This window comes from Zootoca vivipara, chromosome 2 (genome assembly GCF_963506605.1).
Source record: "Zootoca vivipara chromosome 2, rZooViv1.1, whole genome shotgun sequence".
Classification (NCBI taxonomy): Eukaryota; Metazoa; Chordata; class Lepidosauria; order Squamata; family Lacertidae; genus Zootoca; species Zootoca vivipara.
Genome location: NC_083277.1, coordinates 93,672,844 through 93,680,559, shown reverse-complemented (window position 1 = coordinate 93,680,559; position 7,716 = coordinate 93,672,844). Strand labels below are relative to the sequence as shown.

The window sequence follows — 7,716 nt, the reverse complement described above, 5'->3', positions numbered from 1 at the left end:
GAGCATTTCACTCCACATCATTTCTTGCTTCTTTGAGCATAATAGTTGAGACCCTTATCCTAGATATATGATATGTAAGAAGATTAGAGGATAGAAGCATCTCTTTTCATGACAGCTGCCTTCCCAGGAGAACACTGGCACTGCAGCAAACGGGGTTGAACAAACACAGAACCTCACAATGGGGACATATTTTGCGCTCTCTCTCTCTCTGTGTGTGTGTGCGTGTGTGTTGTTACATGCAGGACAAAGCAGATAACTCATCTTCCCTAAAGCTTCTCCATGTTGCCGATGCAAATTAGAATAAAAGACGCCAAGCTACCTTTCCCCCACACCCGAGGAGGGAGGAGAATCAACCACTATCCTTGGTTATGTTAGTGTGCGACGAATAGCTGAAGACTGGAGATGGTCCATGATTTCAGACATAAACAAAAATCATGACCAGACAGTGCCCATCCTAACCATCTATATGGGTCAGCAGTGATTTGAGGAGCATATCTAAAGCAAATCAGGTACGCAATACCTGCGTGCCACAATAAGAGACAATAATCACCACAATAAGAGACAGTTGCCATGCACTCGAGGTATGCACACCTTCTACAAGGGCCTCATCTAATCAGGAGTTTGTGAGTGGAACAAGAGAAAAATGCCAATGACGATTACTGTGATATGGAAAATCTTTTGTTATTTTATTTGCACTGTGGCCAGGGCTTGTGCTTCATTCCTGAGCTTATCTAAGTGTGAATTCCCTGCTGCTTCCCTCCACATTGCAATTAGCTGGGAATCTGTGCAGGCATCTCGCTGCACTAAAATGCTGCAAACAATTTTGAGGAGGTCAACGTTTTCCCAGGTGAATATACTGCACTTCAAAAGTGTTTATCTGAATCGAAAACATGTGAACAGGATATATATCACCTCTCAGTTGGAACCATTCTCAACTCCTTTTTTCTGCTTCGGCCCCCCGCCCCATTTCAAGAAGGTGAAACTTGCCGCTTCTTAATTCTTTCTGTCTGTAGTTGTGGGGATATGCACAAACCTGCGTTTTCCTGAAATGAGCCCCAATGGATTCTATGATGGGAAGACAAAAGAAAGAAGTTTTTAAAACGCTCATTTTTAAAATTTATTTTGCAACTATTCATTACACTCGCATTCAAAAGTACAAAAGAAACAAATAAAAGGAAAAACACAAAAGGACTGACTTATAAGAAATTCCACTTGCGAGGCAGCAAATATTATGTATGCATATACAGTACCCAACAGACTATAGCACATTTTGCCCCCTTCCAAACAGATTCCAGTGGACACCAAAAATGACAAAATCTTATTCCATAACTTTTAGTATTGGGCAAGAACCATGGTCTTTGATTGTGTGAATTGTCATACTGAATAAAGTCATGCCAAACAGCAAGACTCTGGACTGACCTGACATTTCAGTACCCAAAGATGGTGGGTTAATTCCACCCCGACCTCAATACCCAAAGTTTTATGTGCTACTTCCCAAATTGAGTTTGGGGTAGCGGGGAGCACTTCTTTTTAAAACCCAAGACATAAGGTTTTGCAATTGTCACCAAACTTCTTTTTTATTTTATTTTAAGGAGAGGTCCCTGGATGAAGGCAGAAACCAGAGCATACCACAGTCACTTGGAGACTGTCCTATTGCCCTGTAGCTTGGAATGTTGGATACAGGATGCACTTCTAATGCAGAAGCTCTACAACAGGCATAAGCAACCTTGGCTCTCCAGATGTTTTGGAACTACAACTCCCATGATCCCTGACCACTGGCCCTGTTAGCTAGGGATCATGGGAGTTGTAGTTCCAAAACATCTGGAGAGCCAAGGTTGCCTATGTCTGCTCTACAAGAACTAGATATAAATCAAACATGAGCCAACTTCAAAAGTTCTAAGACCCACAAAAATAGGAAAATTTGTAATCTTCTTACCCCTCAGACACATTCCAGGTCCCTGTCTTGAATGTTCAGATTTCTTCTTTTAAAAAGATGACGGACATCTCAAGCTTATTCAAATATGGCGAAAGCAGGAAAAACATACAGGCAGCCATTATCCAATCGCTCATTTGGAGCGATTACTGAACTCAATCTGTTCTGGAAGCCCGTTCGACTTCCAAAACATTCACAAACCAAGACACAGCTTCTGATTGGCTGATTGGCCCCAGAAACAATGCCGACAGCCAAAATGGACATTGGGCTTCCAAAAAAATGTTTTCAAACCAGAACACTTACTTCAAGGTTTGTGATGTTCAGGAGCCGATTTGTTCGGGAGCCAAGCCTTCGGGAACCAAGGTACCACTGTAAATCTTTTTCCATTTTTCTGTCAAATAAGTGCAAATGCACAGAGATGTTAATGCATTTCACAAATTAAGTATCTTAAAATTAAACAAATTCGGCAGCGCATGTTAAGGTTTTGCTGTTTCGGTCCAATTTATGAAGCCCCCTTGGGAATTCAGAGACTCTGCAGTTCTCCCTATCAGCCAATGTCTGGGTGTGGTTGCCGGCAACCTTCATTATGATTTAAGATTTGTAAGTGCCTTATCCTTACAGGTCTCGGTTCTCATTTATCCCCACCCTAAACTCAAAATCCAGCCTTACTCTTGCATCAGATTTGAATTCCCAGATGTTGTAATCGCCATGTAGAGGAAAGAGACCCTAGAGAGCCATCCTGATGTTAATACCGTGTTTCTCATATTATAAGACACGTCTTATATTTATTTTTTCCTCAAAAAACACACACTATGGCTTATTTTCAAGGGATGTCTTATTTTTTTCCTCCTCCTCCTGCCACGGCTGGCATTGCTGCTGCGCCTATCACTATGTCTTCTTTTCGGGGTATGGCTTATATTCCTTGAATGCTTAAAAATCCTGCTATGGCTTATTTTATGGGTATGTCTTAAAATATGAGAAACAGGGTATGACCATATAGTTTGTAGGCTGTGGTGTCTGTGGGTCGGCACAAGGGGAGAATGCAACATTCAGGGACATTTTCATTATCAGTCGGCAACCGGAAGTTGAGTGTCAGTCACTTCAGTGCTAATTTGACATGGGGCCCTATGAAAAAGAATGCATATTCCCCATTAAAAAAAAAACCCTTTAGGAGTGCGTCTAACTGATTTAAAAAATGAAACTTTTGAGCTATGCATGTATCTGGGGTTATTCTGCAGGTTTTTTTTAATAAAAAAAATTAATGCATGAAACTCAGGAGTTCTGCTGTGCTCCCTGCCAGATCTGAGTGAAAGGGGAATGAGAATCGAACCCTGACAACCGCAGTAAAGGACGAAGCGGCCACAAGGATTAAATGCAAAGGAATTGGGGGATTTGAGATGTAAATGAGTGCATAATATTTTGATACCGCCGAAGGATCTAATGAGGTCACATTTGTCAGTCACACACACACTCTTCTGGCCCCCTAATTATATTGTAAGGACAGTGCGGAAATGGAAATGGTACTGAGCAGAGGATGACCCAGATGGCACAAGGACAAGGAGGCCTGAAGACAGAGAAACTTCGTGCTCCGTAATGAGGAAATTGAGACCACTGTTGCCATTGGAATATTGGAAGCGGGTAGATAACCTCCCCCGGAGTCCTTTGGGTTCCCCTGCACATGGGCAAGAGCGGAGGTGGGCCACAGGGGCAAATGGGATGTGTGGTGTGACTTTTGTGGGAGCTGGCTGCTTGAGATGACCCTGTGGGCCACAGATGGCTGGAAGACCCCAGTTTCCGGACTGGAAACTGTTGTACAAATCTTCCAGAAATGGGGAGGCAACAGAAAGGGTGTCCCTTAGCCCGTGTAAATGCTCCGTAGCTCTCCTCTGCTCTCCTTGTGTTAGCTTTGCATTAAAGTCTCTGGATAGGACTATGGAGGAGAGCAATAGGGCTGGTAACTATGAAGAGATCCCCAAAAGGAACAGGGCAATATAGAACAGAAACAGCCTTGTAGCTGGCGGAAAAGGTAAAAACACAAGAAGAGCCCAGAGTCCAGCATTCCATTCTCACATGGGCCATTCAGGTACTTCAGGGAGACCCAGAAGCAGGATATGAATGCAACAGCGCTCTTCCACTCATGATCCCCACTATTCAGACGCAAGTTGCTTCTGGTCCTGGAGGTCACATATAGCCATCGAGACAAGTAGTAGCTATCATGTAAGAATGTGGAAGGAACCTTTTACCCTATGTGGTGGACATGTCCCAAAGTAAAGAGCTTCTGGGAAAAGATTTATAATGAATTGAAGAAAGTGTTGAAAAACACATTTGTTAAGAAACTGGAAGCTTTTTTACTTGGGATAATTAGAGAACAATTGCCCAAGAAAGATATTATGGTTTTTTTTGTATGCCACAGCAGCAGCAGCTAGAATTGTATTAGCAAGGAATTGGAAAACTGAAGATATACCTACGGTGGACGATTGGCAGATGAAGCTGATAGAATTCATGGAACTGTCTGAGCTGACTGGGAGACTCCGGGACCAGGGAGAAGAATCGGTGGAAGAAGATTGGAAGAAATTTAAAGTTTATTTAGAGAAGAATAGTAAGATTAGCAGTATTTAATTACAGATTGAGATGCAAAAGGAGGTTGTAGAAGAATGTTAGTTAAGTGTATTGTGGATTAAGATTTAGATAAGTGATATTATGGTATTGAATTTTTAAGAATTAATTAGAATTGATTTATATTTTAAGATAAGTATAAAAGATTTATTGTATAGATAGTATAGATAGGAATTAAGTGTGTGAATAGGTTTAAATAATTTTGAAAAAGATTGGAATTAAGATTTGGAAAGTATTAAGGAAGCGATATGTAGACACGCAGTTGGAAGGGAATGGAGGAGGTTGACAGAGATATGAGATATTAGACTAATTGGAAATATTTTTGTTCTTTTTTTCTTGTTGTATTGTGGATATTTTGTTATGTGGTGTATGTATTGTTCTTCTGGTTTTGTTTTTATGTTGTTTGTTGAAAAAATCTAATAAATATATTATTTTTAAAAAGACAAGTAGTAGCTATCACTTGCCTTGTCCTCAGTGAACTTGTCTAATCCCATTTTAAAGCCATCCAAGTTGATAGCCACCACAACATTATCACCAGAAGTTCATTTCCGCTAGACCTGGTTGGACATCTGAGAGCAAACATAGGCTAGGAGAAAACACTGTAATTTGAGGGAGTGCCTTCTGCAAGATTAGCTACCTGCATGTGAAAAAATAGATGTAGCTTTTGTGATTATTCTGGTACAAGTCATTGCATTGCAGTGGAATTGGTGAGGACAGGCAGATAACCCGCCTCTGGGCTGCTACTATGCCTCTGCTTCCCCAAGAACAGAAGCAGGAGATTGTTGACCTGGGAAGTGAGCACTATTACCCTGTAGCAAAGGAGACAAGTGATGGAAGACTTATCAATGAATTATCATAGTTTTGAGACCCATGATTAATCAACATACAGTATTATAATCTGTGAGGCAGTGAATCATAACAAAATAAGTAGGGCTGTGGTGCTTAATCAATTAATTGGTTGGGTGAATCAATTAAAAGCCTTCTAATTGGTTAAAAAGGTGTTGCTGATTTACAGCTTGGGATGCTTGATGCTTTGTTCTGTCCGCATTTGATGAGGACCAAATCAGCTCTTGAACCCCAGACTGCTGCGCTGAATGTAGCACAGCAATCAGCAAAGTAATGTAGTTCTCTAAATTTTGTGCCGTGTTTTCACAAATACTTAAAAATTGTGTGTGTAGAATTTTAAGTATATATATATATATATATATATATATATATATAATGGTCAAATATGCCCAAAATATGCCCAAATATGCCCAAAATATTTTTTGGGTATTGTATCATTGTAAAGGTTCTGTGAACTATACAAAGGCCTTGCTTATCTGTAGTGGCAAAAGTGAATCTCTGCAAACTACCCATTTTCAAACCACAGCTTGGAAAAAGATGCATTCTGGTGTTTGTTTTTGATTTCCCGTTGACACATGACTGGAAAAGCTGCAGAGTGATTTTAATAAGGCAGGATAATATTTTCGATCAGTTCTAAGAAGCACAGACTAAATCCCGTGTAAGCAGCTGCTTCAGCTGCTAGCCTACAAATTATATTCAGATAAGATGCTTGCTCATTCCTGGGCTTAAAAACTGAAGTGGAGATTCAATTTCATCTACAGTGTCACACTTTCAAGGTAGAACTAGGATTCATATATAACTGCTTATTCAAATTCAACTACATTATTAAGATGCTGCTTGATGACAGGTAAGCAACCGGCTATGTTCTTAACAGCATCTCCAACAGACCTGACAGCAAATTCCACAGGAAGAGTAATTGCTCTGGCTTTTATAAATTTAGGTTAGTCATTATGTTGTGCTTGAGAGGACTAGAAAGTGCTACATTGGACTTTGCTAACCCACCCAGCCATGCAAGTCCTTACCTTATGCTGATAATTGCATTAGGGATAGTAGTACTAATTTGTTCGTACTAAACAGGTAGGGATGAAGGAAAAATTGTTCATTGTACATTGTTCATTGCAAACCAACCAATATGCAAACTTAAAATGCAGCTTTCACTTGAAATTCAATAAAATACTAAATAGAGATTTCTAAACAGAACTCTCAGCACCATCCACTGAATTACAACCCCCAAGATTTGTTCGGAGAAGCCAAGGCCATCAATCTGGCCTAAAACCTATATATTTTTAATGCTAATGTAATGCTGATATCATGGCTACGTAGCTACACAATTTCTCATGGAAGTTTGCAGTGCAATAGACTTCTTGCATAATGCTGAATGGCTTGTGAATGTGCACAACACCCCATTCCCTTGCTAGCCATCCGGTACGCTTCAGCTTGCCAATTTCTGACCGGCAACTGTTCTGAAAGAAGGAACAATCAAACAGCTCCAGATTCTCCTACCACAAGATTCATCAGATAAAACCCTGCAAAACAAAGAGTGCTTTTGAAGCTGTGGTGTCCATCCAGCAGAGCTGCATCTTCCCTGTTCCAGAATACAACTGCTGAAATTCCATGGGCAGGGATGCTCTGAAATAAAAGATGTTCTCTTGATAAAAAGGATATTTGGCAGGCGTACTGTCCAGACACTCACCTCTTTTCTCTTGCAGTAGACAGCTAGCACCCCACACCCTACAGCAGGAGGCTGTTGGAATACTGCAGCAGCACAGCTGGAGAAGATGACCTGCCAAATAAGAAGCAGAGAGGTGTTGTTTTTAAAGAAAAGAATAGGAAGCCCTTCGCTGGAAATTTGGCAGCTAAAGACAAGTTAAAATGACAATGCCTGATGAATTGATCATTCCTGTCTTCTTGTTGCTTGGACCCAAAAAAACCCTGAACCTATGGCAGTCCTTCTTACAAACTGCCATAATATTAGCTCAGATTAGATTTCCCATTTGGTGGCGAGCATTCACCCTCCTGGTGCTCCTTCCTTCTCCTCCCATCACTAGTAACCCATGTGGCAGGCTTCCTCAACCTCGGCCCTCCAGAGGTTTTGAGACTACAATTCCCATCATCCCTGACCACTGGTCCTGCTAGCTAGAGATCATGGGAGTTACAGGCCAAAAACATCTGGAGCAGGCATCCCCAAACTTCGGCCCTCCAGATGTTTTGGACTACAATTCCCATCTTCCCTGACCACTGGTCCTGTTAGCTAGGGATCATGGGAGTTGTAGGCCAAAACATCTGGAGGGCCGCAGTTTGGGGATGCCTGATCTGGAGGG

General features: G+C 41.2%; 1 long non-coding RNA gene across 1 annotated transcript; it reads right to left on the bottom strand.

Moving 5' to 3' along the window:
* Positions 1-210: 210 nt before the first annotated feature.
* LOC132591751 (uncharacterized) lies at positions 211-7,161 on the bottom strand. The gene is made up of 3 exons (XR_009557199.1): positions 7,089-7,161; positions 2,237-2,324; positions 211-1,065 (listed from the first exon to the last, which is right to left on the bottom strand). It is a non-coding gene; the product is annotated as an uncharacterized LOC132591751 (long non-coding RNA).
* Between the last annotated feature and the right edge of the window lie 555 nt (positions 7,162-7,716).